At 36.4% G+C, this 26,100-nt stretch overlaps 1 protein-coding gene and 1 pseudogene across 4 annotated transcripts in view; both read left to right on the top strand.

The window, feature by feature from the left end:
• SLC12A2 (solute carrier family 12 member 2) overlaps nucleotides 1–26,100 on the top strand; it is a 110,697-nt gene that overhangs the window by 2,805 nt on the left and 81,792 nt on the right. The gene's annotated exons all lie outside the window — the stretch shown is intronic.
• LOC104659748 lies at nucleotides 23,174–24,687 on the top strand (annotated as a pseudogene).

The following is a 26,100-nucleotide window of genomic DNA, read 5'->3' as shown; positions in this document are numbered from 1 at the left end:
CATTCTCTTAATTCTTATGTTATTAGATGAATATAGTATATAAAATGTTCAGTTTCATTTATGCAACAGGTAGTTTAATTCTTTATAGTTTTTTACCTTCTGCTACTCATAAGCTTTATGGCCACTGTTTTATTGGCTTAACTAAGAACTACATGTTGAAGATAATTTTGGTTAGAATTTTAGCGGATGGATTAAAGAAATGGGTGTTGAGTAGTACAATTATGACTATACACCACTGTCGAAAGAGGGGCAGACAGTAGGGGTGATAACAAGTTGGCTGGATTCCCAGAAGTTGTCCCTTACTCTGTCTAAATTGACTTCCACCTCTCTAACACCTCTAATGCTTCTAGCCTTCAGTGTATTATAATATTTAGAATTTTTATAACACCTAATTCTAGCAGTTGGTTGATTGGCATATACTCTACTTTGGTCTACTAAGTGCGTAATTATCTACCATGGGACTAACTCTGTGTTGGGAACTGTAGAAGAACAAAAGAAGTAAAAGACTTCAGAAACTTGTTAGGGAAAAGGACTAGATTGTCTTTCCTCCAGTTGAATTCCTTTCATTATCCATCACTGACTTTAAAAGTATTTTGTCTAGATGTCCAACTGTAGGGGAATAGATAAATATCCTTGGTGCATCTTGCTATATTGCATAGCCATTCTAGGACCAGTAGGTATGAGTTCTCCATTTATTAAATAGTTATTGGGGAAGGGGGTATCTTAGATGTTGACAACATGGTTGTGACACTGTGGGATTACACGGTGATTAGCAAACCAGTTACTGCTTCTGCCTAGACAGACATTAACAAAATAGTTGGACAAATGACATAGTTAATAACTGTTTTTTAAGTATTATGAAAGAAAAGGATACTTGTAAAGATGTAATAGGACCTAATTTTAATTGGGTTTTGGGAAGGCATTTTTTTTTTTTTTTTTTTTTTTGAGAAGTATGACATTGAAGCTGAGACCTGAAGGGTAAGTTGATGATTGGGTGGAATGACAGTCCAGAAGAAAAGGACAGCGTACGTGAAGGTAATGGGGTGAGAAAAAGTGGTATATTCACATAACTAAAAGGAGATCAGTGTTTTTCATTATAAATGTAGTGGGACGCTATTGAAGAATTTTGTGTGGGGTAGCCACCTGATCCATTTTGTTTTAACATCTTTAGGCTCTGGGTGGAGAATGGATTGGCAGGGGCAAGAATGGAAGCAAAGAGACTCAAGTGATTACTGTGGTCTGGGTGACAGATAGTAAAGGTTGGTGGCAGAAAGGATTGGATGTGCGGGTGAGATAGAAGCTGACTTCTAGATTTTGAACTTGAGAAACTTAATAGATGTTGGTACCGTTGCTTGAGGTGAGAAAGATTGGAGGAGGAATAGATTCAGTGGTTGGGAGAAGTTTGTATTTGAGACTATTCTGTTTGAGTAGCCTGTAAAGACAAAGACAGCTTATTCCAAGAGTCATGGATACACACACACACACACACACACACGTATATTTACATATAAAGGTTTAGTTGCTTAAAGTCATGCACTAAATTACTTAGGGAGAGTGGTAGATAAGAGAACAGAAAATAGGGTCTGGCATTGGACTTCGAGATTGTTTAAAGGTCTGTTAGAGATTGAGGAGCCACTAGCAAAGGAAATTAAGGAAGAGCTGCCATACTGTCAAATAGCCTGGAGAGCAGTGTTGGGGGAAACTGAGAGAAAATAGTTTTTAGAAAGGCAGAAACTCTTCAAAGCTGATGCCAGGAATTGATTTAAAAATGTATATATGTACACACACACAGTGAAAAATCAAAGTATGGATTTTTGGCCCTATAGGAAGAAATAAAAGGTGGAGGGTAACAAGAAAGTATTTGATGGACATCTTCAACATGTATGATGGAATGCAAGATTATCGAATGTGGAAAGTGGAGTGGTAGACAATCCATACTAGCTCTTAGTGAATTTAAAGCATTAAAATTATTTTTTGTTTTTGTTTTTGTTTTGCTTTTGTTTTTGTTTTACTATTTTGACCAGTAAACCGTAATTTCTAGTATTTTTGTTTCTAAAGGTAGCATTATCGTTGCAATTGTCCTTGGGCCAAGGCTTTAGAGCCTTTTGCTGGTGGTATGTCAAGGGTTTCTATATGGTTCCTCTATTTTTGCCTTTCTTGTTAACAAGGAGAAAGGTCAAGGGAGCAACTATATTGTCTTTCATGGTGTCACTTTGCTTGTTGGATTTTCATTAACTCCTAAGAAATAGGTCTTATACACATTTTACTCAAGATGAAATGGGCTAATAGAAACAGAAGAAATTGGCCAGGTGTGGTGGCTCACCCCTGTAATCCCAGCACTTTGGGAGGCCAAGGCAGGTGGATCACCTGAGGTCAGAAGTTCAAGACCAGCCTTACCAACATGGTGAAACCATGTCTCTACTAAAAATACAAAATTAGCCAGGTGTGGTGGCACATGCCTGTAATCCTGGCTATTCAGGAGGCTGAGGCAGGAGAATTGCTTGAACCCAGGAAGTGGAGGTTGCAGTGAGCCAAAAATGTGCCATTGCACTCCAGCCTGGGCAACGAGAGCAAAACTCCATCTCAAAAAAAAAAAAAAAAAAAAAAGAAAAGAAAAGAAGAAATTGCTTAAGAGCCACTTTTACAGAAAGTACAGCTGGAGGACAGGCACCATGGTAGGTAAGACCCTGTTGTCCCTACTTGGGAAGCTGAGGCAGGAGGATTGCTTGAGCCCAGGAGTTTGAGACTGTAGTGCACTGTGACCATGCCTGTAAACAGCCACTGCACTTCAGCATGGGCAACACAGCAAGACCCTGTCTAAAAAAAATAGTAGTATAGCTGGATTTGGACTTCACATCCAGGTTTTTCTGACTTTAAAGCTAGGACATAGAAACAGCAGGTTCTTCTCTTTTTATCTCTTCTATGCCTTAGACCTGTTCTAAGATAACAAAGATGTTGAGGGGGACCCCTGGGGGATTACCACCACCATTTCTCTACCTTGAACTCCTGAGAGTTGAATGATTGTATAACTGACAGAAATGAGGAGATGGGATGATGTAAATATTGATTATTATGACTTCTTCACTAGCATCTGTATATGTCTTTTTTTCATCTTCATACAGAGAATACACACTTAATAAAGATTTGTTCATGGGATGTACAAATCAGGTGAGCAGTTCCTGTCACTTAATAAGGACTTTAAGTAAAACACTAAATAATTATAGTATCTCTTCTAACCATGAGCTGCTTCTCTGAGTGGGCTGTGTTGATGCCTAGTCAAGAAATTTCACACACTGTTAATCATTTCAGTGTATAGCTTTAGTCCTTGAAAATCAACCTGGAGGAACAAGAATGTGTCTTTTGAGGGTGAGGGGAAGAGTAGGGTAGTGTCCAGAACTGGGTAAAGGTGGGACCCTGATAAGAAATATTTACATGTGGCAAAGTCAAATTTGGCTGATTTCACAGTTTTGCCAGGGGCTTTACCCTACTAAACCCGTGCCACTTGCCACTGAAGTCAAGCTTACTCATAATACTATATGCATTCCCCCAGGTGTACACTGACTAAAGTAGTTCTACAATGTGGTGAACAGGTAAAATTGCAGCTACTGCTTTGTTAAATAGTAGAATTTAAGAAAACAGCTTTTAATTTTTAGCATAAAAATTTTCTGGGTAGAAGGAAAGATAAATTTTGGGATTTAAAATGTAGCGAAAATCAGTACACTGCTAAATTAATATCTTCTCTATGTGTATTTATGTTCATACATTTTAAAATCCTGTAAGACTAGAATTTAAAGGACCAAATAGAGTTTCTTGGTTCTTATGTGTGGAGTATGTTTGCTTTCATTGATTTTCCATTATGTTACATATATATATGTATGTATATATATTTGGGAAGTCTATAGTATAGTTCCATGCTGAAGTGAAATAAATGTGAACCCAGTTATTCAACAAATCCTTATTGAACATCAACAGCAACACTGTTCTAAATGCTGAGGATATAGCAGTGAACAAAACGAAGTCATGGGACTTTCTAGCGGTAGGAGACAATAAACAAACAAAATTAAAGCAGGGCTAGGAAAATTAAAGGTGGCTCAATGATGGCTGGGTGGTACTGTTTTAGCATTGTTAGGGAAGACCTCTGATATGTGAGCAGGCTCTAGAAAGGGGTGACCCCCATGCAGATACCAGGGAAAGGACACTCCAGGCAGAGGAATGGCAGATACCAAGACTTTGAGATGGGAGTGTGCTTGGTGTGATTGAGAGACAGGGAGGTCAGCAAGACCAAATAGATGAGGCAGAGTGTGATAGAGAAAGTCAGGGTATAGTGAGGACCAAATAGTGTAGAACCTTGCAGATCATGATAAAGACTTAGGATTTTACTCTGAGTGATTTAGGGGAAGGCATTGTAGGGTTTTGAGCACAGATTTGACATGATCTGACTTATGTTTTCAAAATACCACTCTGATTGTTGTGTAGAGAATATACTGTAAGGAAGCAAGAGTAGAAGGCAGGAAACCAGTTAGAAGCCTACTGTAATGGTTCCGTTAAGATGATAATGACTTTTACTAAGGTGGTAGTGATTGATACAGTGAGGTGTTCAGATGCTGGATGTGTTTCAAAGGTAGAATTGTTGGGATTTGCTGATGTTTTGGATGAGGGGATGTATGGACAGAGTAATACCAGGGTTTTCCCCCTGTTTAGAATGGAGTTGATATTAATGGAGAAGTCTGTGGGAAGGGCAGGTTTGGGAGATGGACTCAAGATAAGGTTTCATTCTACAAATTAGTTCTCCAATGAGGCACACAGGTAAAATTGCAGCCACTGGTTTGTTAAATAGTAGAACTTCAGAAAACAGCTTTTAATTTTTTTAGCATAAAAATGTGCGTTTGTTCTTCAGGTAAAACCATGAAAACTAGTAGTGTTTCAAATACTGTATGAAGGGGTGGGGAATTAGTAGGTTGATTCCACAAAGTGAAAGCCCACTGAGGTTGAGCAACAAGGAAAATGACTTAAAATACTGAAGTTAAAAACATATTAGTGGTGTCTCATTTAAACCATGAAAGCTTCTATCTGCTGAGGGCCTCCTTTGTCTTTTTCCATTTTCACTAGGATCTCTACCAATGCTAGCTTAAAGCTATTATGAAAAACTTGGAACTGATAGAGAACTTGGGGGTTTCTAGTTGGAAGACGGAGGAAAGCCGAAAAGCAAAAATAGCTTAGTGGAATGTTGACTCTCAGCAGAAGCTAATTATGGCTAGTACATTGGTAGTATCATTGGACTCAGAAGTTTCTCTGCCTTAATTTTTTAAAAATATTCTATGCTTTGGCCGGGCACGGTGGCTCACGCCTGTAATCCCAGCACTTTAGGAGGCTGAGGTGGGTGGATCACGAGATGAGGAGATGGAGACCATCCTGGCTAACACGGTGAAACCCCGTCTCTACTAAAAATACAAAAAAACTAGCCAGGCGAGGTGGCAGACGCCTGTAGTCCCAGCTACTCGGGAGGCTGAGGCAGGAGAATGGCGTGAACCTGGGAGGCGGAGCTTGCAGTGAAATCCTGCCACTGCACTCCAGTCTGGGAGACACAGCGAGACTCCGTCTCAAAAAAAAAAAAAAAAAAAAAAATTCTGTGCTTTTTCTGAATAGTCACAAATTGGATACTCATCTAGGTTCAGAATTCTGGAAACCTGTTGGATAGTTCTTTGTTAGGTCAGTGTGAATTAGCTCTTCCATCATTTTGGTTTCAAACAAAATTTGGTATGATATGCTAGCCATTTTGGAGACTTCTGTAGGGGAGCATAGGTGGTTTGGCAGGGCAGGCTTGAGTATTCCAGTGGGGAAAGACTTAGAGGACCCTAATCATCTGAGACCTGCCCTTCCCACAGACTTCTCCATTAATATCAGCTCCATTCTAAATAGGTATTACCCTGTCCATACATCCCCCATCCAGACTATCAGCAAATCCCAACAATTGTATGTTTGAAACACATCCAGTATCTGAACACCTCTCATTCTATCAATCACTACCCCTTTGGTAAAAGCCCGTTATCATCTTAATGGAACCATTGCAGTAGCTGAGATGAGAGGAAGGGGGGTGATTAAAACTTTTAGCTGCAATTCAAGAATTGAGCTACAGGGCTGACGGTCTTGGAAAGAGGTAGGAAACTTCACAGAGCATGACTGGGCTGAGGACCTCAATCCCAAGTTTTGACTAGCACTGGTTGTGATTATGGCTTTTTACCATTTAAGGTCTTTCTCAGTGCTGTCTGACAGAAATATAATATGAACTACATATGTCGTTTAAAAAAGTGAAGAAGTAGGCAAAATTAATTTATAATATATTTTATTTGACACTGTCTAAAACATTGCAGATACAATGAATATTAAAACATTTATAATGAGATATCTCAATTTCTTTTTTATGTACAAAAGTTTGAAACCCTGTGTGTGTTTTTCACATACAGTACAGCACATCTCAGTTCAGACAAACATTTCAATAGTGTTGAAGTAGTAGCTCCCTGTGACCTTTGGTTACTATATTGGACAGTGTAGATGTGAACAGTATTTTGCAGTTTGGTTCTGAGGTCCTATGATTTTCATTTTCTTTCATATTTAACTGTTCCTGTCAATAGCTTACTTCCTTTAAAGAAATTCAAGTAGCTTCTATCTGACAGAAAAAGCAAAATATTTTATGTAACTCTCATTGCTTTCCAGGTACAAGCTCTTTCCTTCCTTCCTCAGCTAGACTTGTTGAGAGTATTGATTATAATTACCGTCTTTCCTTCCTTACCTTTCACTCAAACTGTTGTAGTGTGGCTTCTATTTTGCGTAAATAGTTCTTGTTAAAGTCACAGGTGATCTCCATTCTTATCACAAATTTCAGAAAGTCTTTTTTTTTTTTTTTTTCTTAAGCAGTGTTCGGCTTTCAAGCAGCATTTGGTGTTCTTTTGAAGTCTTTTGGTCACTTCCTTGGCTTCTTAATTTTCCTTCTGCCTTTCTGGCTCTTTCAGCCTGGCATCCTTTGCAGTCACCTCCTTCTCTAACCTGAACATCCTCAAGGCTTTATTTGGACTTTTCTTCTTCCTTGTTCCTCTTTTTTCTCTCCTTATGCCACATCATCTGTAGTCCAATGACTCCCAAAATTTCGTCTTCTACCCACACTCCTTCTCTGAGTTCTGGGTATCCAATGCTTGCTTGACATTTTTGTTTTAATGTCTCAAAGATAACTCAAGTTCACAAACTTAGTATTTCCTCCCATTTCCTCCAGAAACAAAAGAATCCAGGCCGTCTGCCAGTGTGTGCTTTATCTCTCGGAATGGTACCACTATTCATCATACTGCAAAAGTGAGAAACCTGTGAGTCATCCTTGCCACTTTGCTCTCATTCCCCCATCCAATCACTGAGTGCTGTCAACTTGAATTTCTAAATATTCTTTTCATCTAAGATGCCACCATCCTATTAGGTTGGTGCAAAAGTAATTGCGTTTTTTGACATTGAAAGTAATGCCAAAAACCCCAATGACTTTTGCACCAACAAAGCTGCAGCAATAGCCTTGTAACTGGACTTCTTATATTCACTATGCTTTCCCATCACTATTGTGCCCAAAACAAAACTGATCATTGTTGCCCAATGCTCCCTGCATTGTCTATGTCTGGTTTGCCTCTTCAGTGTTTCACTTCCCCAGTGGCACAATAATTCCTTTGGTTGTGTGGCCTTTGTACATAGTACTCTCCATGGACTCTTCCTCTCCCTTCCACCTTTCCATACACACGCTGTTAACTTTCAGTTTAAGATTTCACTTCAGTCCTTATTTTGAGAGGAGGCCTTCATCCTCCAGTCTAGAACAAACTCATTTTCCCTTAATGGCTTTAGTTAGTGGTAGTATATCTATTAACATGGTTGCTTGAGTATCCTTCAGCTAATTTCAAGCTCCATGAGAAGCTGACTTTGTGATTGATCACCATTATGTCGTTGTTATCTAGTAGAGGCCTGGCACAGTAGATGCTCAATTGATACATACTGAATAATAGGCCTAATTCTTTACATATTAATGTGGTACAAAAGAATCTTACCTACCTTATATTTGTTGTCTAGATTCTCTAAAGGATGTTTGGCAGAGAAATTGCCCTGTTTTGCGTATGTGGCATTAAGACCCAAAAGAACTAAATGACCTGACCAAAATCATAGACATGCAGAATTAGCACTGGAAATTGGGGCAGGCATTACTGAGTCTCAGTTGGCATTCATTTCAATATCCTATAGTTTAATACTGCGTAAGCTCTTGTTATTTTGGTGACTTTTTTTCTTTTTTAAAATACTTATGACAAATGTTTTTATATTCATTGAATATAAAATAGAAAAGATTTAGGCTCCACAGTTCTAGTGTATGGATGTATCTCTTCCTAGTAGAAAAATTTTCAAAAATTAATAAAGTTTCTTATACACGGAATCTTAGTTTTTTATATTTCTTCTGCCATCCCCTGTCCATATCTTCCAAAAGTATGATATAAATTTTTAAATATAATATGGGTTGTACTTTGCAGTAACTAGTAACTTGTGTCTGTTAAATTTAACTTTAAATTAACATCGTGTTAAAAATTCAGTTCTTTGGTTACTTGAGTCACATTTTAGGTACTTAATAACCACATTTGGCTAGTTGTTATCATTGGACAATTGAGATACCAAAGATTTCCATCATCACAGAAGGATAGACAGTGCTGTCAAGGGAGGTGATACCTAAATTACTTTTTTCCTTCCTTCATTCATTCTTTTCTTTATTCCTTTTCTGCCAGGTTAGTCACCACTGGTTTAAAGTCATCAGAGAATCTAATGTTCTTCTAATTTTGCATAGGATCCTTCCTTAAATAAAGATGTCTAGAACATTAGGTTCTCAATGAAGTGTTTCAATCAATGGAATCTGTTTTCTTTGTGAGAGTGGAGATTTGGGCCTGTGAAAATTTAATATTGTATTGTTAGAAATGTTAGTTTCCAAAGCATTCTTAAGTTACATATCTGTGTTTGGTCTTCAGTTGTTGGAGTAGGTGGCTTTTTTAGAAGGTCCTGGAGTGACAGTCTCATTTTGCAAGGCTGTGGTTTGCCTTCAAGCTAATACCTGGTAGGGCAGGTCTCTTTATCCTTGTATTTTTCTTTTGGACCAGTGATTCCAAAATTTCTAAAAGAACCACCTGGGGAAAAATGGGTGTTTCCCCTTTCCCAAAGCGTTTGTGTAGTGTTTTGTTTTTATAAACAGGCAAAGTATGTTTTATTCAACCTCTTAGAGCAAGTTTGACCAACCTACAGCCTGTGGGCCACATGTGGCCCAGGATGGCTTTGAATGTGACCCAACATAAATTTGTAAACTTTCTCAAAACATTATGAAATTTTTTTTGCAATTAAAAGAAAAACTCATCAGCTATTATTAATGTTAGTGTATTTTGTGTGGCCCAAGACAATTCTTTCAATATGGCCAAGGGAAGTCAAAAGATTGGATACTCCTGTCTTAGAGTGTTTGTGGTTTTTAGAGTTTTCCTGGTAATTGTTAAATAACCTGGTTTGAGAATTGGTGTCCTAGACCATGTTGAGTCTTTGATTACCATATTGAGAGTGCAGAGTCATTTGTTTTCATTGATGTGCTGATTCTCAATTTTGAAAGACCCTGATATAGACAAGTACTGTCTATCAAAGTTCTGGCTTTAACTGGTAGATAACTGTGTACTGAATTAAATTAAGTTGTCAATTGTTAAACATCTGATATGTTTCAGGAGTTTTCTGTAGCCTGGGCACAACAACCTTGCAAGGTAGGTAGTTGACAGATGGACAGACTCAGAAGCTAATATCAACTTGTAAGTGGTAAACACTGGCTATTAGGAAAGGTAATAGATATTAATACCTAATTATTTAGTAGCAGACACTGGTTATTAGGAAAGATGAGGTATTAGGAAAAACATCTATGTTTTTACTCGTTAAGTATGAACAAAACATGGTATGTTGCTATTAACAGTCCTATTCAGATGTTGTAGGGATATCAGACATACAAGTACGAAGTGTTAAGTTCAAATCCTGATGAGTTATTGTGGAACAGTTGGGTCTAGATATTAACCTCTTTTTTTTTTTTTTTTTTTTTTTTTTAAATAAAACCTAATGGTTTAGGGCATAACTTACCAGACCTGATATTTTAGAAACTAATGTTATGGTAAATAATTATTGATTCTATAGGAGGATTTTTTCCTTTGAAAATTAAAATGTGAATTTGCTTTTTGTTTATTTAATCACCAATTTGAATCTCATTATTTTGGTTTAAAATGAAACCGTCACGAGAATTGTGTACTCAGAGCATTTGCAAATAAGTATTGTAAAGGAGAAATATTTTTGGCAAAGCTGGTCAGGACATAGCCTCAGTACTAACTTACCTATAAATTTCTAGAGATTTGCCTAAGATTGGTTTTAGAGAAAATATTATACTGCCTCCCCTGTATCAATCCCAATTATCAGGCAGATTTGCTGATCAGAAACAAATTTAAGAACCAGTAATTAAGCAAAATAACCGCAATAACAACAAATAGGTGTTCATAATAAATGGCTTTGAGGCATCTTGCAGAAACAGAAGATAAGAAAATAATGAAAAGCAGAAACAAAGTTATCAGAAAATAGCAGTCTGTAATAACCCTTTAGAGTAGATGTAAGGACAGGAGCTGAATTTTGATCATTGCAATATCTTCATCTAGCATAATGCTAACAAAATTAACAATGTTTTAAATCTCAATACAAAAAAGAGTCAGTGAACTATACAATTTAGGAAAATTTCAGTCTCAAGCCTTCCTAGAGTATTCAATTTTAAGAGTCTGAGGATTAACCTTTTTCAAAACCAACGCTTTAAAATTTTATTCAAAGAATTTCACTGTACTTTGCTTGTTTCAAATGTTTGTTGTTTCATGAGGAAAAGGAAGTAATATAGAAAGTTTGAGAAACAGGGAAGGTAACTTAAATACCTCAAACCCTTAACCTTTTTGCATTTGTGTACATTTATAAACTAAAATGTTATATCCTACTCTCCCTATCTAGCATTAGGTAACATTTGTAAATAATCAGTTTCATATGCCACCTATAGAATATTCATATAATTATAATACTTTAAAGTATATGTACCATAACTTGCCATTTCATGCTCTTTGTACACTTTTTAGTCCGTTTACATTTATTGTGATTTGATTGTAATTAGGCCTGACATCGTGTTGTTTCCTATTACCTGTTTTTTGTTTCCCAAATTCTTCTTTCCTGCCATTTTTTTGTGCTAAGATTTTTTGGCATTTCATTTAATTCTTCTATTGAATGTCTAGTTATATATCTTTGCATTATTTTTTAGTGGTTACTTTACTTTGAATATTGAATTTCTTCAGCTGAAATATAGGAATTTTAAAACACAGTACTTTGTCTTTTCTTAGTGCTCTTGTCATCTAGATGATAAATGTGTTGTATTTGTTGCTTTCAACAGTTACATGGCTTAAAAAAAAAGAGAAGAGAAAAAATATGTATGGTTTTAAAATATTTTCATTTATATTCATTATTTATCAGACTGCTTCCCTTCCTTGGGCACTTCTTGTAATAGAGGACAGTTGGCAACAAGTTCTCTTAGTTTTTGTTTATCTAAACATGTCTTTATTTTACTGGCGTTTTGAAGGATAGCTTTGCTGGTTATAGACTTCTTAGTTGTCAGCTTTCTTCTTTCAGCCTTTTTGGTATGCCATTTCAATGTCTTCTGACCTTTGGTGTTTTTGGTAAGAAGTCAGCCAACTGTGTAAGATGTTATTTTTCTCATTGCTTTCCAGATTTTCTTTTTACCTTTGGCTTTCAGCAGTTTGTGCCTCAAGAGTTTTTCTTTTTGTGTATCCTTTGTTGGTTTGTTAAGTTTCTTGAATCTGTAAGTTGATGTTTTTCACTTTTACTCCTTCTGCCATTTCCATTCTGCTATTAAGTCCACCTAGTGAATTTTTCATTTCAAATTTTTCTTTTCATGAATTTCTTTAAAAATTTATTCCAGGTCTAGAATTTCTAACTTTTAAAATATAGTTTTCATTTCTCTATTAGATTCTATCTCTGTTACTCATTGATATATTTACCTTTGCTTTTGTTTAACTGTTACTACAGCTATTTTTGGAGTCTTTGTCTCCTGAATTTAACATGTGGGCCACATGGAGGTAATTTCTAATGACTGCTTGTTTTTTTTTTTTTTTTTTTTTTTTTCTGGAGTGTGTGTTACATTTTCCTGTTTATTTGGATGTCTAGCAGTTTTTTGGATGGAAACTGGCCATGCAGATACTACATTATATTTGACTGGGTTTTGGGGTTGGTTTTTAAAAATATTCTTCTGAAGATTATTGTTGTTAGGTGGTTTTTTTTTTTTTTTTTTTTTTTTTTTTTCTAAAAGGCACTTTTTATCTAGGCTCAAACTGCAGACTTTCCACCCCCATCCACTCCCCTCCCCATATAATAACTGATATCTCTGTTCTGTATTTTATGATTTCCAGCTACTTATTTTTAGGTTGGCCCCTTGTGTAATTTGGTGGCTTGCAGAGATTTGGGGGCTTACCCTTGCTATCATTCTACTTTTTCTGAGGCTTTTCACTTAATTTCCAATTCCTCTGTTGACTTTGGGCTCTATTTCCTGATATTTCAAGTTACTAGGACTTTACTCTCAGCCATTTAAGCTATCCACAGTTGAGAAAGGCTCTCAGTTAAAAAGCAGCAAAGTCAGGGATCTGACAAAGTGCAGCTACATGTATCATGAGTATTTTCTTTCCTGTCTCTACTTCTTTTTCATTTACTCTGGTTTCTTTTCCATCCACATACAGTCATATGTTGCTTGACAACTGGGATACTTTAGAGAAATACATAATTAGGTGATTTTGTCATTATGCATAATGATACAAACCTAGAGAGCATATTCTACTACACACCTAGGCTATATGGTATAGCCTGTTGCTTCTAGGCTACAAATTCATACAGCATGTTACTGTACATGGTTGGAACATAATGATAAGTATTTACATATCCACACATAAAAGCCTAAACAGTAAAAATACAACATAAAAGATAAAATGGTACGCCTGTGTAGGATACTTACTATTGAATGGAACTTGTAGAACTAGAAGTTACTCTGAGTGAGTGGTGAGTGAATGTGAAGGCCTAACACATTACTGTACACTACTATAGACTTATAAACACTGTAAACTTAGGCTACATTAAATTTATTTAAAAATATATTTTCAATAATAAATTAACCTCAGCTTGTTTTAACTTTTTACTTTATAAAGTTTTAGATTGCTTAAAACTTTTTGACGCTTTTGTAATAACATTTGGCTTAAAACACAGACATACTGTGCAAGTGTACAAGAATATTTTCTTTGTATCCTTATTCTATAAACCTTTTTCTATTTTTTAAGATTTTAGTTTTTTTCTTTTAAACATCTTTTTTTGTTAAAAACGAAGACACAAGCATACACATTAGCCTAAGCCTATAAAGGTTCAAGATCATCCATATCACTGTCTTTCACCCCACACCTTGTCCCACTGGACGGTCTTCAAGGACCATAACACATGGAGCTGTCATTTCTTATAATAACAGTATATATTCCTTCTTCTAGAATACCTCCTGAAGGATCTGCCTGAGGCTGTTTTACAGTTATTATTTTTTTTAAGTAAGTAGAAGTAAGCTCTAAAACAATGATAAAAATTGTAAGTACATAAATCGGTAACATTTATTATTGTTATCAAGTGTTACATACTATGAATAATTATATCTGCTATGCTTTTATGTTACTGTCAGCTTAGTAGGTTTGTTTACTCCAGCATCACCATAGACACGTGAGAAATGCATTGCACTATACTCTTGCAATGGCTACCACATCAGTAGGAGAGGAATGTTTTAGCTCCATTATAATCTTATGGGACTATTGTATATGCAGTTCATTGTTGACAGAAGCATCATTATGTAGCACTCAAGGGGATTTAACTCTTGGCATTTCTACTTAATAGTCTGTGGGACCTCTATGAAAAGGACTTCACCTCTGACCCTCAGTTTCCTTATATGAAAAATGGGAAAGGTGATAGAGCTAGAGTATCCTAATCTGAAATACTCCAAAATCTAAAACTTTTTGAGTGCTTACATGGTGCACAAAGGAACTGCACATTGGAGCATTTTGGATTAGGGATGCTGAACTCCAGTAGGTGTAATGCAAATATTCCAAAATCTGAAAATATCTGAAATATGAAACACTTCTGGTCCCATGCAAAAAGGACAAGGGATACTTAACCAGTATTCATAGTGAGAAGTATCATAAATTCCTGTGAGAAATATATGAAAAATCAAGTGTATCTTATCTATCCAGGTATATACTAAAATGTAGTTTTTAATTACATGGTTTTTCATACATACTGCTTTTCCAGTGTTTTACCCATTTATGATGCTACTAGACATGTACTTCTCTATCTTCTTATCAACTTTTGGTTCATCTTTAAAATAGTTTGAAATATAAATTGCACAGTTATTAATTGATACTGGAAGGTATAAGTTTTCTGGTAACTAAAATGTTTTCAAGCTTTTAGTTTATTGACATTAGCAAGTTGTGTGGGATTTGAAGGAATGCTATTTCTAATGCATTTTGTTGTAACTCAGTCTTGAATGGTTAGTAAAGAACATGATGGGCCAGGTAGAGGACTGAATTCTTTGTAATCAGCAGTTCTGACTTGGTTCATTGTAAAGTCACATGGTCACACCATCCAATTTTATCTGTGGCACTTGAGTTTTGAGCTTTGCATTAATACCACTGGATATTAATAGCGCATTGTTAACCAGAGGAGATTGGATTCCTGTAAAACAATACTTTGTTTTGAAAGAGTGGTCTGTATGGGGAGCATTACACTGAATACACCAATCACCGACAGCACGGATAGGAAATGTTGGTAGCTTTGGGATGATATAATTGGCCAGTACTTGATTAAAACAAAAATTGTTAGAACAACTGTTAGAATAAACCCAGCCACTTTGGGGTCGAAATTTGCATATGTATGCACATATTTTTAGTTGCTAAATCAGCTGTGATTCATGATAGTAATTTAACACTTTGACTTACTTTAGTATTAAGCAGATGCTGTTAAACCATATAAGAAATTTTGATCTTTAAAATATCTTTAATAACATTTTAATTCAGAAGTTTGTAGGGTGTAAATAAATAGCATTTTTTGGTGGACTTTAACATTTTTGAAATATAATTTTGGGTTTATTTAAATCAACAATAAGCTACTTGCCAAGAAAGTAATACATTTTTGTATGTTAACAGTGCCCTAAAATGAAGATCCCCACTCTGCTGGCTGTCATTAACCATTATTTAATTTGCTGAAATAATGCTGGGCGCTGAAGTTTTGTTTCTGTTCTCAGATTAGGCAATCTCATATTAACCCTAGACATTCCTTTTGTAAAGTGTGTATCAGTGCCACTAAGGCAAATAGGAAAGAGTTTATCATTTATTAAATTTTTAGTGTCAGAGAAGTTGTGAAACATTTCTAGTACTGTGACCATTGGTCATTAAATCCACATTCTTGTGCTATACCCTGTTGCCTTGGCAGATGGTGTAGGTGATAAATCCTTTAACACCACCATGCGGAATGGTGATTTCATATTTGTATGCGAAAGTCTTTTTTTTTAAAGTCTTTTAGAGGTAATCTTAAACTTTGCCAATATCAAATTATAAGAAGCTATGTAGTAGCGTCTAGATTAGTAATGTTTTACGGTATTTATTATTATGTATTTTTTTCAACATCCAGTTTTAAGCTCACAGTATGGGCAGTTGCAATAGTAGATCGCTTAATTTGTTTATAACAACAGCTAAAATTCATTGAGCGCTAACTCTGTTGTCAGGCAGTGTACTAAACATTTAACACATTTTCTCAATGTTTTAAAAGTATTTTTTATTGTGGAATCTAAAAAGAACATAAAATATAAATGTATAACATAAGTTATCAAATGAACATCTATGTAATCACCACCCAGATCAAGAAATAGAATGTTGCTGGCATCCTAGAAATTTTGTGTGCACCCCCTTCTAATTCCTCCACAAAATAGCCACTGCCCTGACTTATGGTGATCACTTCTTTGGGTATTGGTGTTACTGTTTTTTTAATGATTTTTGTCACCTTTATGTATTCCTGAAGACTATTAGTCTGGTTTTTCCTGCTTTAAAAATTTATGTAAATGGAATTGTATAGCATATTTTCAATCTGACATCTTTTGTTCACTCTTAGTTTGTGACACTCATTTATTTATACTGTGTCTTTTTATGATTCACTCTTTTTTTTTTTTTTCTTGTTTTGAGACAGTCTCACTCTGTTGCCCAGGCTGGAGTGCAGTGGTGTGACCACAGCTCAGTGCAGCCTCAACCTCCTGGGCTCAAGTGATCCTCTGGCCTCAGCCTCCCAAGTTGCTGGGACTACAGGCACGTGCCACCATGCCTGGCTAACTGTTTTTTTTTGTTTGTTTGTTTGTTTGTTTTTATTGAAATGGGGTTTTGCCTTGTTGCCCAAGCTGGTATTGAACTCCTGAGCTCAAACAATCCACCAGTCTTGGCCTCCTAAAGTGCTGGGATTATAGGCATGAGCCACTGTGCCCACTCCACAATTCATTCAATTGCTATTTATCTTCGATTGGATGAATATACTACAGTTTCTTTATTCTACAGTTAAGGATGTTTGTGATGTTTCTAGTTTTTGGCAATTTTAAACAGTGCTGATATAAACGTTTTTATACAAGTATCTTGCTTCATAGAAGTATTGTATATCTCTAAGGATATGCTGAGGAGTAGAATTGCTGGGATAAAGGTATGCATTTTTTCAACTTGAAAATATGCCCAAGCTTTTCTTTCAAAATTGTTTTAACAGTTTGTATTCTCACCAGGAACATAGGAGAGTTTTTGTGTTCTGTACAATTATTGTATTTTCTCACTTCGTCTTCTCAGACAGTATTGAGTGGATAATATCCCCATTTCGCATATGTTGGAACTGAGAACCAGAGGGATTAAATAACTTGCCAAAGCACGCATTGCTAGTAAGTAGCAGAGCTGGGATTTGAGCCTATCTCTGACTTGAGAACAGACACTCATTTCACTCTACTATTTCAGGACATTATTTGGGAAACAGATTCCTCATGAAAGCTCAATATTCATTTACCGTATCTTTGATAAAAATGACAGGAAAGATCTGTGCTGTTGTGGACCTTCCATTTTAATACTTACTGAGGGAATGCATAGATTACAAAACACCAAGTACATATAAAAGATAACTACAGAGTATGATATGTGTCACAAAGGAAATAAACGGGACTAAGAAGAAACAATATGTTAGGTGTTTTGGGAAGGAGAAGGCTGCATTTAAACTAAGACCTAAAGGATGAGAAAGAGGCAGCCATCTTCAAAGTGCATTTAACAGGCAGAGAGAAAGGCAAACCAAAAGTCCCTCAGGAGAAAATACTTTAAAACCAGTATTTCAGGAAAAGAACATTATATCAAATTAAATATTTTAGTTAGAGCCCTCAATTACCTAACTTAAAAGATAAGAGTTTGGTGGGGTATTATGAAATTCAAGGAAAATTAAATAGGAAAGTGGTCTATGGAAAAATATAGGAATGTCACTTCTACAACAGACTAATATTTGCCTTTTCTTTAATCATGTCAAAATGTACTATGTGTGGTAACAACGTATTTATGACAGATCAAAAGAATTCCTTGGGATAACACTATTTTTCAAGGCTTCGTGAAAAAGGCATGGATGCACAGGTAAACCCAGGGGTCCAGAGGTTGCAGTGGGAAAATATCTAAGGGAAGAAAGAACTAGTTTGACCTGGAACATTGATTAAAAGGAGATGCTGGCTTGAACTGCTAATGGGGATTGTTTAATTGGAAAAAAATCCTAGATAATGTAGAAACCGAATGATTGGCCTATTTTACCTACCCTCTCTACCAGAATAGCCTCCAAATAAACTTCCAAAGTTAAATAACACAAAACTCTATCTAGTACACAATTTCATACTTAAAACATTTGAATCTGGGTGCGGTGGCTTATACCTGTAATCCCGGCACTTTGGGAGACCCAGGTGGGCGGATCACTTGAGGTCAGGAAAGTTTGAGACCAGCCAGGCCAACATGGTGAAACCTGTCTCTCCTAAAAATACAAAATAAACCGGACGTGGTGGCAGGTGCCTGTAATCCCAGCTACTTGGGAGGCTGAGGCAGGAGAATCACTTGAACCCAGGAGGCAGAGGTTGCAGTGAGCCAAGATTACGCCATTGCACTCTAGCCTGGGCGACAGAGCAAGACTCCATCTCAAAAAAAAAAAAAGTTTGCTTTCTCAGATGGATTTTCTGGACACTATAGCAATTTTTCTTTAAAGGTAGTCTGGTACAGCTGTTTGTAACAATCCTGTATAGCAGTTTCATAGATGCTGCATACCCTGGGAGATATTTCTGCAAAATACAGAATTTTAAAAATCTCCTCTGGAGCTATCCAGTGCAGAACTTCTGCTGTCCTTTTTATGAGGACCATGTTAGAAGCCCTTGGCTTCTGCAGAGTTGGGAACAAAGGAATAAGGGAAATAGATACCTAAAAATAGATACCTAAAATAGTTTACCTTGACTCATTATAATATGTGGAATTCTATCGTTTGGAAAATGGACTTAAGTGTTTTCAATGAAACCATCAGGAATTTAAAACTAGATCCAAAAAGAAAAATTATTTCCTTCTCCATTTTGACAGAAGTCACTGTTTATATTACATCGAGAAGTTCTTTTTATCTTTTGGTGAGGATTAGAGTAGTAAATGTAATGAAACATCCTAAGTGGTAAGATCAGTGTTTTATATCCAGGGCTGAAACTCACAAAAGAGGACTGAACCTAAGCCATCACTTATGACTTAACACATATACATGATATTTAAAGCTATGAGTCTGGTATGATAACCATAGAAAATAACAGCATGAGCAAGGGAGAGGGGTATAGGACCAAGTGCTAAAGGAACTCCTACCACTTAATTGCTGGGTAGAAGAGTGTGTTGTTGCAAGGAAGGGAGTGGCTAACAGTGTCAGATGCTACTGTAGGAGTTCAGTGAGACAGGGACTGAAAAATACACATTAGATTTAGCAGCCGAGAAGTCATTGGATGTCCTAACAAAACGATTTTGGTGTTGTGGTGAGGGGAAGCCAGGTTGGCTTGCATTTAAGAATGTGCTGCACTATTAGAAACTTTGGCTAGAGTCAGAGGGCAGTAAAAAGTTAACTGTGATTAAAGGAGAGGGAATGATCAAGTTGAGGTGGAAATTTGAATATACTAGGGAGAGAAGAGATCATCCCTAGTGTAAAAATTATCCTTTTCTCTACATCCTGCAAAGAAGTGATGACCATGGAGACCAGAGTTTCCATCTTTTTTTTGTATTTTCCACATACTCAGAAAAGTGTTCAGCTTTCTATGTTTTCTGTTTTTCTTTTCATCTGTTTGTATAGCTTCTTTACCTACTAGCTTTTTATCCCTGGCTCCTCTCCTAGGTTCCAGTCATACATTTTTTAACTGCTGGATAGGACTCTGATTGTCCCATAGCTCCTCAAATTCAACATGTTCAACTGAATCTTTTCCTTTTTGATTACTGAGGGCCTAAATATCTGGATCTTCCATTGTTTCCTTTATCTCTTCCTTTCTTCCCCCTGTTTTTCTCTCTCCTACCAGTCCCTGCTGGGAGACTTCAAATATTCATAATGCTACTTTTTGAAAGATTATTTTCTGGAATAGTACTAAATTTGGATAGCTTCGTTTAATATAGCATTACCCAGAAAATCATTTATGTTGCCAATTTCTACTGTTTATCCATTAGTGCGGAATATACAGTAAAAACCAAAAATCTATCATTTCTGTGAAAATGGCAGGTGGAGTGAAGATTTTTATGTGCCTTTGTATCAGCATAATTTGTAGTTCATAATTGCACACTTGAACCTCCTTGGTTATACAGTTTTTATACTTTTTAAATTAAATTTTTTTTGTGTGTGTGGGCCAAATACCATACCTGCTAATTCTCTTATTTCTCTGAAACGAATTTAAAGAAACAAAAGATGTATCTTCTACTTTGGTTTCCTGGTATTTCAGGAAATTAGTATAACTATGAACCCAATTTTATTATATTTAAGTCTACTAATTGAACTACAAATAAAAACAGTTATTTGCTTTTGACTTTTGAATTGTATTTTAGAGATAACTAAAACACTTTCAAAAATAGATCTGCCAGAAGATGATAGGGAAGATACATTTTTTATTTTGTGTGGACATACCTTTATTTTAAAATAAAATACTGGAAAATTTTACTTGTTCTTATAACATAGTTGTGTGTAGTATGATGGAAAGCTAGTTGCAAAATTATTGCTAGCTCTTCAACTCTGAGTTGGAATTCTGGTAAACACCCACAGCAAAAATTTTTGGATGCCTGCATACTTTTGCATTGTTAAAAAGACACCCACATGAAATCTTAGCCTTGGAAAAATTAGCGTACTAAGTACATACAACTTTAGTTTTCTTTTAACGTAGATGGGAGGAGAGATGCCTTTTTTTGTGTATATTATAGACATTATATTTTCTTGTAATACTTGGAGGTTATATATTTTAAAGTCTACTTTCATTAAAAAACTGAAGAGCACTATGTATTCTATGGTGAAAGCTAAGGAACTCCTCTTTAAAGTTCGTTGAATTAACTGGCAGACTTCCTTTTTCTGACTTTATTTGAATAATTGAACAGTTGAATCATCGATCCCTATTCAGAGTAATTTCTTATTATTTGGGATTGTCCCTGACTCTGCTGCCTGAAACACATTAAACAGTCATAAGAAGTACAGCTGAGGTGGGTTGTTACTGTGATTGAGCTCCACAGGCCCCTAGTCATATTTTTTTCTTTTACTGTTTATGCATACTTCGTATTTTTTAATTATACTTTAAGTTCTGGGATACATGTGCAGAACATGCAGTTTTGTTACATAGGTATACGTGTGCCATGGTGTTTTGCTTCACCCATCAACCCATCACTTACATTAGGCATTTCTCCTAATGCTATCCCTCCCCTACCCCTCCACCCCCCGAGAGGCCCCAGTGTGTGATGCTCTCCTCCCTGTGTCCATGTGTTCTCATTGTTCATCTCCCACTTATGAGTGAGAACATGCAGTGTTTGGTTTTCTGTTCTTGTGATAGTTTGCTGAGAATGATGGTTTCCAGCTTCATTCATGTCCCTGCAAAGGACATGAACTCATCCTTTTTTATGGCTGCATAGTATTCTATGGTGTATATGTGCCACATTTTCTTTATCCAGTCTATCATTAATGGAAATTTGGGTTGGATCCAAGACTTTGCTATTGTGAATAGTGCTGCAGTAAACACACATGTGCATGTGTCTTTATAGTGGAATGATTTATAATCCTTTGAGTATATCCCCAGTAATGGGATTGCTGGGTCAAATGGTCTCTGGTTCTAGATCCTGGAGGAATCGCCATACTGTCTTCCACAATGGTTGAACTAATTTACACTTTCACCAACAGTGTAATTTCTCCACGTCCTCTTCAGCATCTGTTGTTTCCTGACTTTTTAATGATCACGATTCTAACTGGTGTGAGATGGTATCTCATTGTGGTTTTGATTTACATTTCTCTAATGACCAATGATGATGAACATTTTTTCATATGTTTGTTGGCTGGTTTATGCATACTTCTAACAACTTCAACTTTAACCATTACTGGTTTCTATGTTCATACCAGCAAGCAGAAGAATAATAGGCATCTTCATTTTAAGTAGGAAGAGGGCTAACAATAGGGAGGCGTATTTGCTGAAATGGGAAGTGACAGTTTGCAGTCTCATACAAAGGAAGAGATGAGAAAAATGACCAGAAGTAGTCACTTCAAGAATTATATTGTGATCCAGCAATTCCACTCCTAGGTATATGCTCAAGATAAATGAGAACATATTTTCACCCAACAACTTTAGACAGCTGTTCTTGGCGGCATTATTCATAATGGCCAAAAAGTAGAACCAGCCCAAATGTCCAACTGATTAATTTAAAAAAAAAAAAAAAGTGGCATATCCATACTATGGAATATTATCTGGCAATAAAAAGGAGTGAAGTACTGATACATGTTATAACGTGAATGAACCCTGAAAACATGCTAAGTGAAAGAAGCCACACATAAAGCCCACATATTGTGTGAGTCCCTTTATATGAAATGTCAGAATAGGCAAATTCATAGAGACAGAAAATGGTTGGTGATTGGCAGGGGCTGAAGGAAGGGGAAATTGAGGTATTTCTTTTTGGGGTGATAAAAATATTCCAAAGTTTATTGTAGTGATGCTGGGAATAAGAGTACAACTTTGTAGATACACTAAAAATGATTAACTTGTACACTTTAAACTAGTGAATTGTGTGATATTTGAGTTATATCTCAATAAAGCTTAATAAAGTTTAAAAACAATTGCAAATTTGGGGTAATTTTAAATTTTTATGGGGTTGGTTCCATTTTCCGTAAGCCTGGGGGCATCCTTTTTATAGTATAGTAAAATAATCATAGGTTGATAATAGTTATGAAACTGTGTGCTGTAAGGAAAATATTTAATGTCTTTTAGGATCTCTTTTGAAAAATGTATGAACTACTGTCACAAATGTTTAACATTAAACTTCATATTTGAATTCCTGGTTATCTTAAAATAACTCATTTTCCATGTATTTCACATAGCTGAAGTTATAACTATGTCTATTAATGAAAACATGAGGATTAATTAAAAATTTAATTATTTTTCTCACCATTACAAAGCCTAGTTAAAATAATTTTCAAAAAATGTACTTAATTAAGTTCATCATTGTCCTGAGAAAGAGGAGCAGAGCGGTTCTTGGCCGGGTCAGCAGAACTCCTGGCAACCCTTACCCGGGCGTGCCGGGGCACAGGCTGTGATTGTCCTGGGGTGGCGGAGACCCGCGCACCTGCCTTGCGTGCCAGGCAGCACCTTTTGGAGTCGCTGCGATCGGCTGGTGTGCCCCTGCCAAAGCCTCGGCTGCTTCTGTCCACCTCTTACACTTCTCCATTTATCCATGGATCATTTCGAGAGTCCATCTTGTAAATGTTTAGCATTTTGCTGCTTTATTGCTTCTTTCTGGGGACAGTTCCAGCACTCACTGGGCGGAGAAAGGCAGCTGAGCCAAGAGAAGAGCGAAATATGGAGACCCAGGCTAAAAGCAGACGTCGTCCTTCCCACCCGCTATTTCTATATTCAGGCAGTGGATACATCAGGGAATAACTTCACGTCTTCTCCAGGCGAAAAAGTCTTCCAGGTGAAAGTCTCAGCACCAGAGGAGCAATTCACTCGAGTTAGAGTCCAGGTTTTAGACCAAAAGGATGGGTCCTTCATAGTGAGATACAGAATGTGTGCAAGCTACAAAAATCTAAAGGTGGAAGTTAAATTCCAAGGTCAAAATGTGGCCAAATCCCCATGCATTTTAAAAGGGCCAGTTTGCCATGAGAATTGTGACTGTCCTTTGCAGAATAGTGCAGCCTGGCTATGGGGGATGAACTGCTCGCCCGGAAACCATTGCTTAGATTCAGAGAGATCTGGCACATTTCCCTACTGTGGATCCAGAAAAGATTGCAGTAGAAATCCCAAAAAGATTTGGACAGAGGAAGAACCTGTGTCACTACACCTTAAAAGGTAACAGAGTTTGTATCAAGACTGACGGTGAACATGGAGGTTTTAGAATTTTCATGGATGCCATACTACTTTCTTTGACTAGAAAGATGAAGATGCCAGATACAGAGTTCTTTGTTAATTTGGCAGACTGGCCTTTGCTTTGGAAAAAAAAAAAATCCAGTTCAAACATCCATCCGATCTTTTCCTGATGTGGCTCCACAGATTCCAAGGATATCGTGATGCCCACCTAAGACTTGACTGACTCTGTTCTCGAAACCATGGGCTGGGTAAGTCTGGATATGATGTCTGTACAAGCTAACATGGGTCCTCCCTGGGAAAAAACTCCACAGCTGTCTAGAGAGGGCAAGACAGTCACAAAGAGAGATTTGAGCTGGTTCAACTCCGTAGAAAACACCCGGAACTCATAGACACTGCTTTCACCAACTTTTTCTTCTTTAAACATGATGACAGCCTGTGTGGTCCCATCGTGAAACACATTTCATTTTTTGATTTCTTCGAGCATAAGTATCAAATAAATATCGATGGCACCGTAGCAGCTTATCTATCACCTGCCATATTTACTAGTTAGTGACAGTGCTGTGGTGAAGCAAGACTCCATCTACTATGAACATTTTTACAATGAGCTGCAGCCCTAGAAACACTACATTCCAGTTAAGAGCAACCTGAGCGATCTGCTAGAAAAACTTAAATGGGCAAAAGATGACGATGAAAAGGCCAAAAAGATAGCAAAAGCCAGACAAGAATTTGCAAGAAATAATCTCATGGATGATAACATAGTCTATTATTATTTCAAACTTTTCCAGGAATATGCCAATTTATAAGTGAGTGAGCCCCAAATCTGAAAGGGCATGAAAAGGGTAGAACCACAGACGGAGAACAACCTCTTCCCTTGCACTTGCCACAGGAAAAAGACCAAAGATGAACTCTGATATGCAGAATAACTTCTATTAAAATAATGGTGCTCTGAAGACTCTTCTTAACTAAAAGGAATTTTTTTAAGTATTCATTCCATGGACAATATAAAATCTGCTGTGTGATTATTTGCAGTATGAAGATACGTTTCTACTTATTATGCAATGTTCTCATGACTGTACTTTACATTTTTAGAATTTTATAATAAAACCACCTTTATTAAAATTATATGTATACACACAATTATTGTATCTGGCTTTTAATTCTATTGCTTCAAAAATCAAAGAATTAACAGTAATTAACATGTAAATATGGAATCTAAGAGCTAATCTAGGTTGATAGTACTTTAATAAAGCATATAGCAATATTGCATTAAATGGAATTGAGTGAATCTATTTGGCTGACAGATGTTGGTTAACGGAAAAGAGAGTTTCAATTATCATGTAGATTTTGTACTGTGGTAGCACAGAACTTGCTGCATCTCATTTCTGTTAAAAATATATGTATATATAGAGACAGAGAATTCACTAAAGGATATGAAGTACTGAAAACATGTTTTAAAAATTTAGTTGGTTCTTCTGCATTTAAAGAACATCTGAAATATAGCCATATTATGTTCTCTGCTCTTTAGATGTGGGTAGAGGAAGAACCACAGGATGGTGTTAGAGAGTTAATTCTAAACCCAGAACATCTATTTCCTAAACCATCTCCCCTTTCCTTTCATGACCTTTTTAAGGCTCGGTTACTGCTTTGAAAATGTGTCATATGTTGGGACAGAACAAACTCAAGAAGCGCTGAAAGAGAAAGAGAAGTTAGAGAACAAAGAATTATGGAATCAGATGTGAACCTAAACACCTAAAAAGGAAACACTAGTTGTCAAATTCATTGTGTCAACCAGTATATATCTGAATTCGACAAAAACTACAAGGGAAAGCAATGAAGAGCACAGAGTCACTGCAGACAAGGAATGAGTAAAGAGAGGAGCTGTGAAGGAATCTTGGTATCCATGGGATTCCTGCTGTCATGGACTATAAAAAAACCATATTCATTGGTGATGAAGAAGAGTTTTAAATTGTTAATGATGAAATTTCAGTTGTAGGACTGTTGGCAACTAGGTGATATGAATTTGTGGCTTGAGAGATGAGGTCTGAATTGCTACCCTGTAATTAGCAAACAGGAATCGTTGTTTCCTCCAGACACTATGAAAAGTGTAGCTAGAATTTGGAATTATTAAAATGGATTTGCTGTCATGGGGAGACTTAAATTTTAAGAAATCTCAGTAATTTAGGTTTTCTTCTAGCTTACTGCTTTGTCCTTTCCTGGGGTAAAATATTTGGAAACGCTTGATTCTTGGAAATCTGTACTATGCCCTCTTAAATATGGTTAGATGTGTTTAGTTATGTTTGTGTTTATCAAGTGATTTTAAATTT

The sequence above is a fragment of the Rhinopithecus roxellana genome, chromosome 3 (assembly GCF_007565055.1).
Source record: "Rhinopithecus roxellana isolate Shanxi Qingling chromosome 3, ASM756505v1, whole genome shotgun sequence".
Classification (NCBI taxonomy): domain Eukaryota; kingdom Metazoa; phylum Chordata; class Mammalia; order Primates; family Cercopithecidae; genus Rhinopithecus; species Rhinopithecus roxellana.
The sequence above is the reverse complement of the archived record's forward strand: the minus strand, read 5'-3'. Positions and strand labels throughout refer to the sequence as shown.